Genomic DNA, 15,876 nt, shown 5'->3' on the forward strand with positions numbered 1-15,876 from the left:
GTACGAAGCAAGAGAAGAGATGGACTGGCCGGCTCCGCAGACGACTTAGGTGGAGGGGTGAGGGGCGGGGTCTGGGCGGGGAAACCGGGGAACGTGCAGACCAGTAGTGGACCAGTCCCAAATACCGCCTCTCCCGGGGAAGTAAAGGTGAGGGGAAAGGGAGTGAAGGCATTATGGGAAACTCCGGGGATTGCTAAGGCAGCTCATCCTCGCCCATCCTAAACCAAAGCAGAGGCTGTCCTCTCCTTTCCTGGGGAGGGTCTCTTGCAGGAGGGGGACTGGGAGAAGGGCCTGCACGGAGCACCCCCCCCCCCGCACGTTGGTACGGCCCATCCCCCCGCCGCTGATCTGGCAGGCTGCGCGCGCACCCTCCGGCGGGGCGCGGGCCGGCGGGGAGCTGCGGCCTCCGCAGCCCGGTTCCCTCCTCCCGCTCCTCGCGTGCTCCTCGCTGGCCCAGCGCCCGCCGGGTGACGCGCCCGCGCGCCTTGGCGGGGAGGAGCGCGGCCGCGGGGGCGCGCCCCGGTGACTCCGCCCCCCCCGGCTCCCCTCCCCTGAGTCCCGGGTGCCCGGCTCGCGCGACTCGGTGCGAGGAGACCTGGGACCCCGCGCCGCCCGCCCCCGCGCCCCCGCCCCGGCGTGCGAGGCGCCGCGCCCTCCCGCTGCCCTGCCCGGTGCATGGAGGGGCCCGTTCGGATCGCAGCCGCCGCCGCCGCCGTAGCCGCCGCCAGAGCGCGGGGGATGACCTGGGGGTGGCTTTCGGAGCCGGCTGCCGCGCAGGAGGTCTGGGGGCTTACCCAGCCCCGCTGAGAGGTGCGGGGATGGGGTCCCACCTAAGGGTGGGCGGGAGGGGTGGCCTGGGGACACCGGGCTTGGGCGCCACGAGGCTTGGGAGCTGGAGGTCCGGGGGCGGGCTGCTGCGGAGGGCGTGGGGGTCTAGGCTGCGTGCGGGGTCTGGGAAGGGGAGCTGACTTGATGCGCAGCGGGGAGCTCCTATGTTCCCCGTCCTCCGGGGCTCTGAGCCACCTCGTGGGAGGAGGCGGGGTGAGGTGTCAGTGACACGATTAAATCGCTTTGACAGTGATCCGCTGGGGCAGGTGAGATGCAGCATAGCGGGGAGCAAGGGGCGCCGGCACGTTTTCCCAAGGGAGCGGGGTCCGTCGCCTCTCTCAACCTCCATCCCCGCAGAGCGCCCGCGAGGGACGGTGATTTATGTGTAGGGAGAATCAAGAGAAATTTCCTGCACAATGTATCTTTCTCTGCCTTTACAGACTCAGTGACTTCCCAGCCCCAGGGAGCGTATTTTTCCTTCTCCTCTGTAAAGCTTTTTGTGGATTGCATTATCATTTGCTAAATACATTACAGCTCTCTATTTATTTCCCTCTGCAGCTTGCAGACCTTTGTTTCATTCTCTCCACATCTAGGAATTTCAGTAATAAATCACCGAGGGGGCTAGAGAGGCTCTCTCGCCCTTCCCTTCATTGTTCTCCCCAACCCCACCAAATCAGGTGGAAGGCTCTCCAAGAGGAGCTTTCTCCAGAATGCTTGCCTTTCCCAGTCCAGACTCCAGAGGGTGGCAGGTGCCTTAAGGGCAGGCTGCTTTCCGGTTGAGATCTAGAATTGAGGGAACCTCGTTAAGAGAACCTCTGTGTCCTAGATCAGACACCCTGAGAAACAGAAGATTGGACTAAACGGTAACATGAGATTTAGTCTCAGGCCAGCAAAGATGAAAGAGGCCAATTCTGATTCCATGCCTTACTGGTGCCACAACTCGCAGACTCCCCAGCTGAGTCCTGGCATACCTAGTGGACAGTATCTGCTAGGAGAGGGTGGTGGGAAGGGGGCTGGAGAATGAAATGGGTTCATTCTCAGTGTAATTCTAAACGTTCTATTACATTTTATAGCTCATTTTTTCGGGGGTAGTCTATTTGAGCTGAAAATGTGGGAGTAGTTCAACTTTTAGGACAAGAATGAAAGAAAACTCCGGAAAATTTCTGGAAAATTTAGATTAGTGCTTAACTGGAAAGCACTCTTAGGAACCCAGAGAGGCACCAAATACTGTACTTTCTGTTTTGCACATGTTGAAATAAACTGCCTCATACTTTAAGTTATATGAGAAGGATGGAGAAAACCTGTTTCATTTTGTAAAGACGTGCCCTGGGTGTGTGTTTGGCAGTGTGTGGAGCAGAAACATTTATATTTCTATAAAAAACACACAAGTGTATATTGTTTAACTTTCATGCAAAAACTCGGATGTAGTATTTGGGAAATCTGTCTTTGTTTGAATAGTTTAGTCAACCAGGAAAATCAGTTACTAGAGGTACTGTGCTATTGTTTGTGTAGTAACTCACTTGGGATGCTTTGATAGATTGCCGTGGTTCTCATCAACCTCCTCTTCTGTGGAAAGTACTTAAACAGCTCTGACTCTCAAGCCGGGAAGTACAGAGAGCCCTTAGGACTTGGAGCATACTGACATAGCTTGTGTAAGTTGGCTTCTAAATCAGTTGGCTTCCAGTTGGCTTGCCTTCTTTGCAGGTGGTTTGACTGTGCATGGAAGGAATTAAGTTCTCTTTAAGATAGGACCCTCCTCCTTCACCTCCCCGCCATCTGCAAGGTATATATAAAGGGGAAGGCTTTATGTTGGAGTAGGAACTTCTGCCATAGGGCTGGGCTCTAAAAGGTCAGGTAAAACTTGTTGACTAGTTCTTGTGCTTTCTTCTTATTTTTCCACTTTTGCCCTCATGCTGTCATGACTTTTTAGATGATTGCATTCATGGTTTTGTCGAAATGTAAGTTGAAGTAAAATGTTTCTTCTCTAGAAATGTTTCTTATGCAGGCATTTAGACTAAAAAATCGGTATTGTTTCTAAGTTAAATCCTGGAGAAATGATTTTAGGAATTAGACATTATGGTAGTGAAATCAGGCTGGAGATGGGAAACTAAAAATAATTAAGTGAAAAATTTGTTATTTTTAACACATTGTTACATTAGCCATTGCCTTGTGATTAGCATTTGTACTATGTAGGAGTGTAGATAAGGCAACACATCAGGAGAGAAGATGAGTTGTCTAGAGATAATCTTTCTTTAGATATATGATCTTACTACTGAGTAGAAGTTAATTAGGTTAGAAAGGGAATTTGGAGTCTGGTGGCTAAATAGATTACTAAGAAGGACTTCATTTTACTGTGGTTTTTGATGGATGCTTTTTTCAAGAAATTTTGTTAACTTGAATTAGAGAATGTTTTATTGTTTTTATTTAAATTTTTGAATTGTATGTAAACATTTCATTGATTTATAAACATTCCATTTATAAATTTTTGTTGTGTATATGGCACTAAATCATTTTTAAGAGAATGGAGAGGAGGACTTTACTTGATTCTTTTTGATTACAATGAAGAGATGGTATATGGAATATACTTAATGTCACTTTTAAAATATTGGATTACAATTAAATGAAAAACTGTTTTTTTTTTTTAATCCTTCAAGCTTTCCCTCATTGTTTGCGCTCTTCCCCCCACTGTCAGGCTTAAAACATACAGTATCATTGTCATCTGTCCCCTGAATAATGGTCCTGAGGTGATATTATTAATGTGGCTTTTTAAAATCAAACTAATTATACTTGCCTAAAAGAGCCACATGTGTGTGATTCTAGCTGCCTGGTGCCTTTTGAGAGCCCTGGAGACAAGCTAGTGAATAGAGCTGAAAATTCATTCTGTATTTGATTAAATGGAACAGACTTGCTGCTCCTTACCCCAGCAGGGGCGATGAGATCTCTTGATCCCCGAAGCGGCTCCAAGACCCTGGGAATTCCATTAGCGAGCACCTGAGGAATTTCTGCCCTGCAGTGCCTTTTTTGTATGTGTGTATGTGTGTGTGTGTGTGGAAAGGGAGGGGAGCTGAGTAGTGATGGGGGTGGGAGGTGGGCGGGGGGCGTAGAGAGGCTACATTAGAAGACTCCATATGTTAGCAGATCTAAAATCAAGGCAGGACTTAACAGTTTATCTTGTAAGAGAAGAGCCCAACCCAAAGGCAGATTGCTGGTCAGGACTTTCTTACAAGCACGACCATGGTGATGTGTCTTTACCCTGAAGTGCACGCCACTGTAAGTACAGAAAGTCACTTTTCTGTTTTCCCTCTGAAGCACAAGCATATACACGTTGCAGACTTGGTAAGTTTTCTCTGAATGATCTTTTGATAAATATGTAAAATTGTGTTACAGTTTGGTCTTGCCTGTAAGGGCCGCTTTATTGTTTTAATAACTTCTCAGCCAAGAGCAAAATCAGACTTTTTCTGTGAAGCAGAGTGTTTTGCAGAGATGAAATGCTTGTTTGAATAGGCATTTTTGAATTTGCTGTTTTGTTTTTATATGACTTTTATTGTGTTTTTGTAACATTACTGTTACAGAATTTAAATTCATGTAGGGCATATCTCGCTTTTCTGTTGTCTTTCGAAGAATTCTTTCTGATAGCTAGTATTTTTTAAGGCATCTCTTTACAGATGTGTGAATGAAAATATATCTACCAAAAATATTCTGTAAAATCCTTGGAGCGGAATTTTTGAAAAACAGCAGGGTGTCTTCCTCCCTGTGCCCCTCCTCCCCTGCCCATGAATAATTTTTGGATACAGACATTCTTCACAATGTGAGCCCAGTTTGGTTCTTGTGTACTTTTCAAGGAAGAGTAGTTCTGAATCTTGGATGGTCTAGTTAATTGATTTTCATCTTCTGAAAATAGCTAAAAATGAATGTGAATTCCAGTGCTTGTCGTTTTCAACTAGTGCAGAGTGCAGTAGCCTATTTGATGGTTAATTTGATATACTTTGTTTCTGATTAAAATCATGTTGTGTGTCACAGTTCTCTCCATTCTATTCCTTTGTAGTCCTCTACCAAATTTTCCTCACAATACTAGGTGTTTAGAAGATAAAGAAGCCTTTTAGAGAGTAAGTTTAATTTTTTTCCCACCTTCATCCTGGGCTTGCCTTCTACTAGTATGGCCAGATTGAAAGGACTCTGGAGTGAATGGAAGTAAACCCTGAAGTTAGCATTAGACCTGTCTGGGTTCACAGTTGTTCAGGCACTTTGCTGTGTGATGTATTTTGATGGCCAGAGATAATGAAAACTACCCGAAAGCACATCTTGTTCTGCTACATATCCGATGGAATGTGAGTCAGGACTTCAGCTCTTGAGAACCAGTGATGTGCTTTTAACCATAGAATTAAGGAACTGTGAAGTTCCTTACATCTTCGGTGAGAGGGGGGAAAATACACAGGTTAGTTACTGAACTTAGATTTATTCTGCTTACCTTTTCTTATGATATTTTTGTATTGCCCTAATGTAAAGGGAGCATTAAGAAGCTGACATATAGTTTGCTTTTCAGCTATTCTTGATACAGACAAGCTCATCTCTTTTTATTTGTGTGAACTGGGGCAGTGATCTTGACCTAAGCCTTGGTTTCCTCATCCCTAAAATGGGGATGGTAACAATAGTATCTGTTACCACTGTTGTGGAGATTACACGAGATACTGAAAGTAAAGCGCTTGGCGTGTAGTAAAACCTCTGTGAATGTGAGCTGCTGCTATTTTAAGTAACTCTTCCTGTATGTTAGTCTGTTACTTTGATCCAGAAGTGATTTCTTTTGAAGAGTAAGTAATGAGGAATTCTCTGAAGTTAGTAACAATGTAGGCACATGTGACGGCTATAGTTTCAGTATGCTATGGCTTTCTTCATTTTGCAATTGAAACTTAAAAGCCACTTGGAAACAATGTATTGCATTTTTTTTTTCCTGATTGAGGTATAATAGAAAAATGTACACAAGTGTACAGTTAATGTACACTCAGCGAACAGCCAGATGAAGTTTTATATATGCACATATGTGTGGTAACTGTTACCCAGATCGAGATGTAGAACATTTCCTTCATCGAACAGCCAGATGAAGTTTTATATATGCACGTATGTGTGGTAACTGTTACCCAGTTCGAGATGTAGAACATGTCCTTCATGGAGGAAGGCTCCCTGGTGCCCCTTCGCAGACTACCCCACCGCCCCCAGCAGATGACAGCCATTTGGACTAGTCTCACCATACGTGAGTTTTGCCTGTTCCTGAACTTTATAAAAATAACCTCATACAGTAAATACTCTTTTATATCTGGTTTCTTGCACTGCTCATTATGTCTGAGATCCGTCTCTGTTACTGTGTACAGTGGGAATTCATGCTTTTAAAATTGTTTTAGCATCTTCGCCTGTTTTGAAATACATAGTAGTTTTATTGGCGCAGTGGGTATGTGGTCATTGGGAAAACAAGAAAATAACACCACTTCTTCCTCAATTATTAGAAAATCAGATCCCAGTGACTATCTTAGAAAAATAACCAACCTTGTTTTTTTATACATGAAGTTGGTTTGAAGGTAACATAATCACCTTCAGTGACAGTCCCATACACCGCATCCTTTGATAACTGCATTCAATTTTGTGTGTGTTTTTAGACTGGAATCGAGGGAGCCTCAAAACTGAGAATAAGGACCATCTAAGATAGCTTATAACCTTCATGCTTAGGATTTAATACTTATAATGGTAGAGAAGTAACCACTAGCTCCGCATTAAGTGTAGTATTCCCTTAGCGGAAAACAAAACCATACAGTGTATTCTTAAAAAAAAAAATCCACCAATAATGGAAGAAAATGGAGCAAGGATGTTGCTATACTACAGGAAAATTTTGAAGAATGGAACCTTACACTTATATCAGGAAGAAAAATTTATATGTTTGGAATTTCTGTTTGTATTGTTGGGATTCCCTAATATGCTAAATAAAATTTATTTCACTAAACAGTGAAACAAGAATACAAGATATTGATGAATCACAAGTGTGTTTTTTGTTTTGCATTTTGGAGGGGGTTGCGGTTGAGGTTAATAGCTTTTGTTTCTGTTCTTGGAAATGTGGATGAAGGATTTTCTGGATGTTCTGCTTGAATACAAGCCACTTCTCCCTCCGGAGACATTGTCTTTTTCAGCATTTGTAATTTTATTAAATCTTATTATCCATAGCTCCTTGACACAAGGTCATTCTTCACCTACAGCCATGTGCAGTGTGGGTTCCTCTGGACTCCAGAGGGGCAAGTTGTCCCCTTTTCTCTTAAATCAAGGCACCAGTGGCCGAGACCTCCTTGGGGGTGGGGAGAGTTGAAATAGTAATATATGATTCATCTTTTGTCCCACAGGGGTACTCAAAAGATGCAGATTTTGTTTCAAAAGAAGGAAGAACTGTTGATAAAGCTGCCTCACGATCAAAAATGCTCCTTTGAAGGGGCATGAGCTCCTTATTACCAGACATGTTGTAGTGGCGTTTGCAAAAGATGGTGGGAAAGAATCTCTTCCTTGGGTGAGAATTGGGAACCACATGACCTCCAAGGGCCTTTGCATCTTGAGTCCATAAAACAGGCTGTTATGGGGAAGCTGTGCTACTTAACCACCATATATAGCAGTCCCCCCTTATCCCAGGGTTCGCTTGCTGCAATTTCATTTCCCCAAGGTCAACTGCAGTCCAAAACTATTAAATGGAAAGTTCCAGAAAGAAACGATTCATAACTTTTAAGATGTGTACTGTTCAACATAGTGAAATCCCGTGCTATCCCTCCCGAGAGTCCCAAACCCTCAACGTGGTTCTGCCCCAACGTCCAGCCATCCACTTCATCACGGCTCAGTGATCCAGAATCATCCGAAGTAGATGATCCTCCTTCTGACGTATCATGAGGAGGTCAGCAGTAGCCTAACACTATGTCACAATGCCTACATCACTCACCTCACTTCCTCTCATTGGGTGGGCATTTTGTCATCTCAGCATCATGACATAAAAAGGGTGATTACAGTACAGTAAGATATTTAGAGAGAGAGAACACATTCATGTAACTTTTATTACAGCATATTGTTAAAATTGTTCTTTTTTATTATTGTTAATCTCTTGTTGTGCCTAATTTATAAATTAAACTTTATCATAGATATGTATGAATGGGGAAAGCATAGTATAAATAGGGTTCAGTAATGTCCACAGCTTCAGACATTCACTGGAGGTCTTGGAATGTATCCCCCATGTATAAGTGGGGGGGGGGGAATACAGTACATTATTTTGGAGGGAGAAAATCTGTTAAAAAAAGTTCCAACCATTGGATAAATAAATTTTCCCAAATTATCCCTAGTTTAAAGTTGAGGAATGCCTCTTCTTGTTGACCCTTTTCACTTTAAATCAAGTAAATGTCAAATATTCTTTCTTTTTTACTTAAAGAAAAAAACGGACCTTTCCAATATTCTGTCAGTTTCGGAAGTGAAAACGCTTTACAAGTGTAGTATTTGCTACCTCTTTAGATAGGTACACACCTGAATTTACTTGAAGCCCCTCTGTCGGCCAAGTTATTTACACACTTGTAAAAATTAATAAATGTATCTCTTGTCTCTCCATCGTCTCTCCTCCACCTAAATTTTTCTACACTTGAATTTCAAGAAAGAAATAACTCATGGAGAGGGGAGAAAGGCTGATATGAGTGACTTAACCAAGCAACAAAGCTGTATTCAGGATATCTTCTGGAGTCCACAGTCATTTAGTCTAACCAGGTACACATCTTGTATCTTTAAATATATGTTATCTTATGTTAATAATTACTATTTAGAATGAAGGGAGTATAGAATCCTTAGTCACCAAAGTAATATTGGGTTGGCCAAAAAGTTTGGGTTTTTCCGTAAGATAGTATGGAAAAACCTGAATGAATTTTTTGGCCAAGTGGATATTTTGTCGATTTTATAAAGCAGGAAAGTATAACGAGTTTTTTCTGTTTTGTAATGGATATATACCCCTACAGCTGTCTGAACCCTCCTGTAACCTCTAAGTGGCTCACTCTTTTCTCTGTCACCCTTACGTTACCCCTCCAGCCTCCTTTTCAAATTTTGGGAAGGGGATGAGAGAAGATTTGGAATGTGAGACAGAAGAAATATCTTCGAAACTCCTTGTTAAACTGCTGCCACCTCACCTCCTTGTCTCCACTCTTGGTTTTCCCCGCTTCCAAATCATCCATTTTTCTACATTTTGTCAAGAGTAGTGATCTTCCAAAAACATAACACTGATGATGTGACTGTTCCCCTTAACATCAGTGTCTTCAAAGGCCCTGACTCCCTTATTAAAGCCCAGGTCTTTAATAGGCCACGCAGGGGTCTTTATCTACCTGGTGCTTCTGCCATCCTCACCTACATTATTCCTTGAATATACCTTGTTTTTTCCTCTTGCAGGCTGGGACCATGTCTCTCGTGGTGCTGATGTTGTGTCATCATTGTGTATGTGTCTGTCTCATCCTTATGTTACTCCCCAAGGACAGACAGTATGATTTTCCCCTGTATGTATCCCCTCTCACCCCTTTCCTTGCACTATGTCTAACAAATACTAAACCCAAATGTCCCAAGTGTATCAGAGTGCTAAAGCAGTGCTTCTCAAACTGTAATGTGTGTTTGAATTTCTTGTATGTGTGTGTGTGGGGGGGTGGGGTGTTAAAATGCAGGTTCTGATTTGGTAGGTTGGGGGTGAATCCCAAGATTCTCCATTTCTAACAAGATTCCGAATCATGTTGATGACACTGGGGGGACCACACTGAATAGCAAGATGCTAAACTGTCATCTCTAGACCCATGGATGATTTCAACACAAAATTCTGCTCTTCAAGATCCAGTGAAATCAGTGACGCTGCATGTCAAGTTCAGGTGTATCACAGCTGCAAGTAATGAAGATTAAAGAAAGCTTTAGATAAAGAAAAAAATAGTTAAATGTTGAAGCCACTAGGACATCCACTGTCCAATTATTACTGGAATGCTTGCCAAACATTTTACATATTTAAAATGTATATTTTTGTTCTGTGCTACATTAGCTTGTGCCCAAAGAGCTGATGGCACGTTTTGTCTGTTTTGCAAATGTGTAGTATTAGAGGAGTTTTCCTGGATAGCTAGGTACTAAAAAGTAGATTCTGCCTCCTGTCTCTTGCCAGGGAAATTTCTGAAGTTATTGGCTTTTTAGGTATCAGAATAACAGTAATTAGTATTTTCTATTTTACTGTCATTTGAAATCTGTTCAGTGAGTAATCGTACACACTCCCTGGTTGGAGGTGAAACTGGCAAGAGGGACGAATGTCTAATGGATAAAATACTACTTTTATCAGGCCATGAAATTATTGTAGTGACATTAGAATGTGGCAGCCTCTTTTATTCCAATAAAAAGAAAAATACCGTCCTAAGCTAGGGATAAGATTTTTCTTGCCTATTTATTTTGGCTTATTTTCATAGTTTTGGCCTCAGGGTGTGTGTGCAACAAATTAGCACAGTGAATAACAGACAACAGGAAGGCGTGAACATAGTTTCAGCTGGAATGGATATACTGTTTTTCGCTTACCTCTGTTTCAGTAGTTTAAACTTCCTCCCAGATTGGTGAGTGTGAGGTTATGAGAGTGGGTATGAGGAATCCTCATCTGTGAAGTGGAGTTAAGCTTCATTATTTGGGTTGGTGTTATATAGCTTGCAATATATTGAAACAGTTTGATAATTGGCTCTTAAAATGGGCATTTGAGGGGAAATGTTTAAATGTAATTATGAATGGGATTGTACAGTTCTGTAAGAAAGGTGCTATTTATTCTTCTTTATAAACACCAGTAAAGTAACATCGTTTGATTGAATCTAGTGTTTCCTCCTGCCCATGTTACCCTGTTCACCCTTGTGAAATTAGCCTAATTAGGCTTTTAGATGTTGCCGTGAGTTAATGACAACTCATACACCAGGATTTCAGCTTGTTTTCCATGCATCTAAGCAGCTGTTCTAGTAGATCTTGGGACCGCTAAATCCTGAGAAGATATTTTTATGATCCTTAATAGATTATTAAAACTCCCGAGTGGAACCACACTGGTCTTACCATTGTGTTGTGCCCATAATTTACCTTGTAGGTTCTTCCTAGTGCGATCACTTTTTTAAACAAGGTCACTTCATTGTTTGTTCCATTAAGTCTTGGATGTTCTTCCAAAATGAAATTACAACTTTTGTTCTACAATAAGGGGGATTATAGTACTGATGGGTTAAAGTAGATTTTAAACCTAATTATACATATTTACTTCTACTAAAGAACATATTTTCAAGTCATTATAATCTGATTAGAATTGGTTCTGATCTCTAAATTGATTCTTTTGATTTCTATTTATTGAGTATTAAGCACACTTCCTTTACTATGGTCGAGTCCTTTTTGAGATTAAAACAAAAACAAACTGATCAAACTTTTACCCTGAATTCCTAATTCCAAGTTATTGGAATTGTTATTGTTATTCATGTTTTGACGGTAGACCTGTATAAGCTCTTTCGTGTAGTTTTCATCATACATTTCAGAGCTAAAGGTTTTTTTTTTTAACCCCATGGCTAACTAAAGCCAAATTTCGAGTCATTCTAAGATGGGTTGTTAACTATGGTTTATTAGGTTAGCAAACGAAATTGTCATTATTTGTTATTTCTTTTGTGTTTGAGAATGCATTTTAAAAGAGCTATTGTCACAGTGGTTAGGTCTCAAAATAATTTCACATTTGTCACTGTGACAGCAGCCTAGGTGGGGTTTTTAATCATACAGTACAGCTTGTGCAGAGATTTGATATCCATTTTTTGCAGCATCAGATAAATTTCAGCTCAGGGATTTGACTAGGTACATCTTATTAATGCTAGTAAGAATCTTGTAGCTGACTCCCCAAGTGGGTTTCTAAATGTGAGCCTAATAAGTCCAGGCTATAATCCACCCCACAGGAAAATAACAGTAGAAATTGTTTTAAAGAAAAATTGTCAATGTTTTACTTATTTTGGGATGTCTCTTCCAGATAGGTAGATTATTAGGAAAAAGATAGGGAATGGATTGGCCTTGTAGAACAAAGACTTTAACCCTTGATCAGATCCATGCTTTCTCAGCTAGGTGTTATACACATACACAGAATACTTAATTAGTTGTGATTATAGATGTCAGCTGCTCATGGGATCAAATTAACAGGCACCACATATTAAACCCCCAAGGCCTTCAGTGGCCGAGAATGAGAGACTGCGTTTTGAGTTTTTCATTTGTGCAGTTAAGAATTCTTTCCCCCCTTCATGTTGAAATGTGTGTTTTCTGGAAAAAGAATCCTTTCATGACATTTCCTAGGCAAACAGAGTCCCCATTCGCTTGTAAGAGTCCTTCTAATTCACCGAGAAATACTAGCATCTTTTGTGCCTGATTCACCTAGAGGGACTGCACTACAGGAATACTTGGGCAATTTAATGATGAATAATATGGTGACAAAGGAGTGAAGTATTGCTTTGGCAAAGTAGGGCCCTTGTCTGTTTGAGTGCACTGCAGACTTATCAGAATGACGCCTCCAGAGGACTGGGAAAGGAAAGACTGTCCTGTCTGGAACTGCATGCACTGGCAGGCATGGGAGGAACCAGGACCCTCCCTGTGCTCACTCAGCTCCGAGCTGAGGAGTTGCTAGGTCAGTTATAACTCCTGTCTTACGGTTCTTTTTATCCACATACCGAATAATTTTCTCCTATCCTTTTTTTTTTTTTAAATCTTGATCATTTTATTTTTTAAGAACTTTTATTGAAATATAATTGACCTGCAATAAACTGCATATATTTAAAGTGTACAATTTGATATATTTTTCTTATTAGTAATGCCTATATGGCAATCCCAATCTCCCAATTCATCCCACTGTCCTTTATTTCTAATGATCATCATTTCTTAAATAATATTATAGTGTCTTTTGTACTTTGCAGTGTTTTACACTTTTTTTTTCTGTTTACAATAATGTATGAGACTAAAATTTTCATGAGGACTGAAATCATGAAGATGATAGGGACTGAGTGTTGGTGTCACATATGAGAGTTTTAATGTAGTTCAGAGTTGGATGATCTTTAAAATATCTGTCTGATGTTTGAAGAGGGGGTTATTTGAAACTGTAGTCTTTCTTTTTAGCTTAATTGAGGTTATAATTGCCCATTTGTCTGCTTAGGAATAGAACAAAATAGTTAAATTCTAGTTTTGGGGGTTTTTTTTGGCCGCACTGCGTGGCTTGTGGGATCTTAGTTCCCCGACCAGGGATCGAACCCAGTCCCCTCAGCAGTGAAAGCACCAAGTCCTCACCACTGGACTGCCAGGGAATTCCCTGTTTTGTTTTGTTTTTGTCTCTGACATTTGTAAACCACAAACTGTGCATTCTAGATTCTACTGATCTAAAGAAAGGTATTGAGATGGTGAAGTGAATTTTGCCCAAGATAAAATTGACTCCCAGGTGTCTTGTATTTGTAAGCTCTCTCCTCTTTAAAGAGTCTTTTTTTTCTTCTAGCCACAGGGATCCTTTCTTTCTTTCTTTTTTTTTTTTTTAATTAATTAACCTGTTTATTGACTGTGTTGGGTCTTCATTGCTGCACGTGGGCTTTCTCTAGTCACGGCAAGTGGGGGCTACTCTTGCTTGTGGTACACGGGCTTCTCACTGCAGTGGCTTCTCTTGTTGCAGAGCACATGCTCTAGGTGTGTGGGCTTCAGTAGCTGTGGCACATGGCCTCAGTAGTTGTTGCTCTCGGGCTCTAGAGCACGGGCTCAGTAGTTGTGGCACACAGGTTTAGCTGCCCTGAGGCATGTGGGATCTTCTCGGACTGGGGCTTGAATCCGTGTCCCCTGCATTGGCAGGCAGAGTAACCACTGTGCCACCAGGGAAGTCCCCAGGATCCTTGCTTTCTAACACATTTCTTTAAGGCAGGTGCTTGGATGCTTAGAAATTCTTTAATAGTATATGCCAGCTGAAAGTGAAGTCTGTAAGCCCTTTCCAGTTGTCAGCACTGTAAGGAAAATAGCAAAGTGGGCTTTTTAGAAATAAATCTCATTTTACATTTGTGTCTTTGCTTGTGGAATAAATATAAAATAAAATTGAACATAGTTTCATCTGACATTTTTTCCTCGGTGCCCCTGTGTCCAAAGTGTGACAGACGATGTCAACACTTAATCTGACTTTCATTTCTTGGATGTGTTAGAAAATGAATACAAGCTTTGCACCTTTAAAGGATTCTTCTAGTATTGCTTTTGTCAATCGTTAGCTATTTCTTTTTCATTTTATATCATTATATAATATTGGCTAAAACAAATGTTAATGCTACAGCATTTAAAGATAGCCCAGTTGTGTCTTTTCTGTGTAGATCGAAATAGTTGTTAGCTGTTTAATGGGCTAGTTTAAAGGTAGTTTCGGTGACCAGATTGAAAAGGAAAGAAAGAAACATAGATATCTTAAAGGCAAATTTTGCCCCTCCTCCTGAGCTGGAGTGAAGGCTGAGCTGTAAAAGCGCTGAGTCCAGCTCCCAGTAGGAGGTGTGAGGCTGTTTATTTTCACTCTGGAGATGTATATACTACAGAAGGAAAACTCTGGCCTTGCTTAACCTAAGCAAGTCATTACTTATCTACGATCTGGCAAGCAATTTGATTAAGGTTGACAGAGCTCATATAATATCAGAACCAGGCCCTCTTGATGATTGATGAGGCTCGTCTGTAAGTTTTTTTTTTTTTTGAAAGGAGAAAAACGGAACAAGAATGAATGCTTATTCGGATCTCTAATTGGCAAGCATAAGCCAAGTCTGTAATGTAGTTTTATCAGCAGTGGTTAATATGTTATTAATTTGTATGTTATTTTTAATGTTATAATTAAATGGCTTTAAAATAATGTTTTTAGGTCAGCAGGGTAATTTAGCTTCTACAGGATTACATTCTTGAAATTTTAGAGATCTTGCTTCATATCCTAACATCTTTCTCATGGTTTTCTTTGATGTCATGTATTCTTTAGTCTAGTGGAATTTTTAACCTGTAAGGAATTTTCCTCATAATTTTCTAATGAAATTGAGTTATTTGCAAATCTTTGGCTTTAACCTAAGGCATTTTCAACCCCTTGCTGTCTCACTATACAATCATGATTTGGACACTTGCAAGAGCATATCGTAGAGTGTTGCTGTTGACCTTTGCTGTGTTATTTGTTCCTTATCTCATTCCCGTTACCAGCAGATAGATTCTCTGTGTGACTGGAATGTGCCAGACGTTCTTGGCAGTACTTTAAATCATTAGCCTACATATAGTGCTGCATCCAGCCAAAGATCATTTCTTGTTTTTCAATCATTCATACGTTTCTTAGTAGAAGTGGGCATGGGACCGGAAGAATCCTCTCCACCTTATTTTAAGTAAATCGAACATAAAGAATTTCCAAATTAGTGAAACAATTGAGTTAAGAATGAATTAGTTTTCTGTAAATAGAATTTTCTTAACCTGGAGGTTTTCAGAGTGACTGGGGTCAAAGCCAGATCCCCTCAACTTCTAGTGACATGGCCTCTGTGCACCTTAGTTTCCTCATCTGTATAATGGGAATGGCAGCTCATCAGGCTCTGGGATAACCTCAGTGAGTCCTCACAGAGTGATTGGTGCTTGGTAGGTGCTTCTTGAATGTGAGTGGTTGCTGTTGCTGCTTCCATGGTTGTTATGTTATCTGTGGGATGGGGACTGATAGTGACAAAATATTACTGCAATGTAGCTGAATTAGAGACTGTTAAATGAAAATAAAATGAGTAGGGATTAAACTTTGGGGTGCTCTAAGTGTGGTAATAAGCTAGAATTGATCATATGTTTTTGTTCTTGAGTTGGTTAGGACTTGGCTCACATTACAGACAGTGGTTAGGTTAGGTAACTGCTTGTAATAGCTGATAGGGAACCTTTGGATACATTCCTGTATCCCCAAACAGCTGAACACCATCTTAACTTTTTTGCCCTAAATTTCTGTTTTCTTTCTTTGAGATCTCCCTTTCTCCTTCTCATCTCCCCAGACTC

General features: G+C 41.1%; 1 protein-coding gene across 6 annotated transcripts in view; it reads left to right on the forward strand.

The window, feature by feature from the left end:
• The first annotated feature begins 571 nt into the window (after window positions 1-571).
• The window catches only part of CDON (cell adhesion associated, oncogene regulated), a 97,704-nt gene continuing 82,399 nt past the window's right edge, over window positions 572-15,876 (forward strand). For all 6 annotated transcript variants that reach the window (XR_009055536.1, XR_009055535.1, XR_009055537.1 and 3 more), the window contains exon 1: window positions 572-810. The gene's annotated coding sequence lies outside the window, so the exon portion shown is untranslated. The remainder of the gene's footprint in view (window positions 811-15,876) is intronic.

The sequence above is a fragment of the Hippopotamus amphibius genome, chromosome 9, assembly GCF_030028045.1.
Source record: "Hippopotamus amphibius kiboko isolate mHipAmp2 chromosome 9, mHipAmp2.hap2, whole genome shotgun sequence".
Classification (NCBI taxonomy): domain Eukaryota; kingdom Metazoa; phylum Chordata; class Mammalia; order Artiodactyla; family Hippopotamidae; genus Hippopotamus; species Hippopotamus amphibius.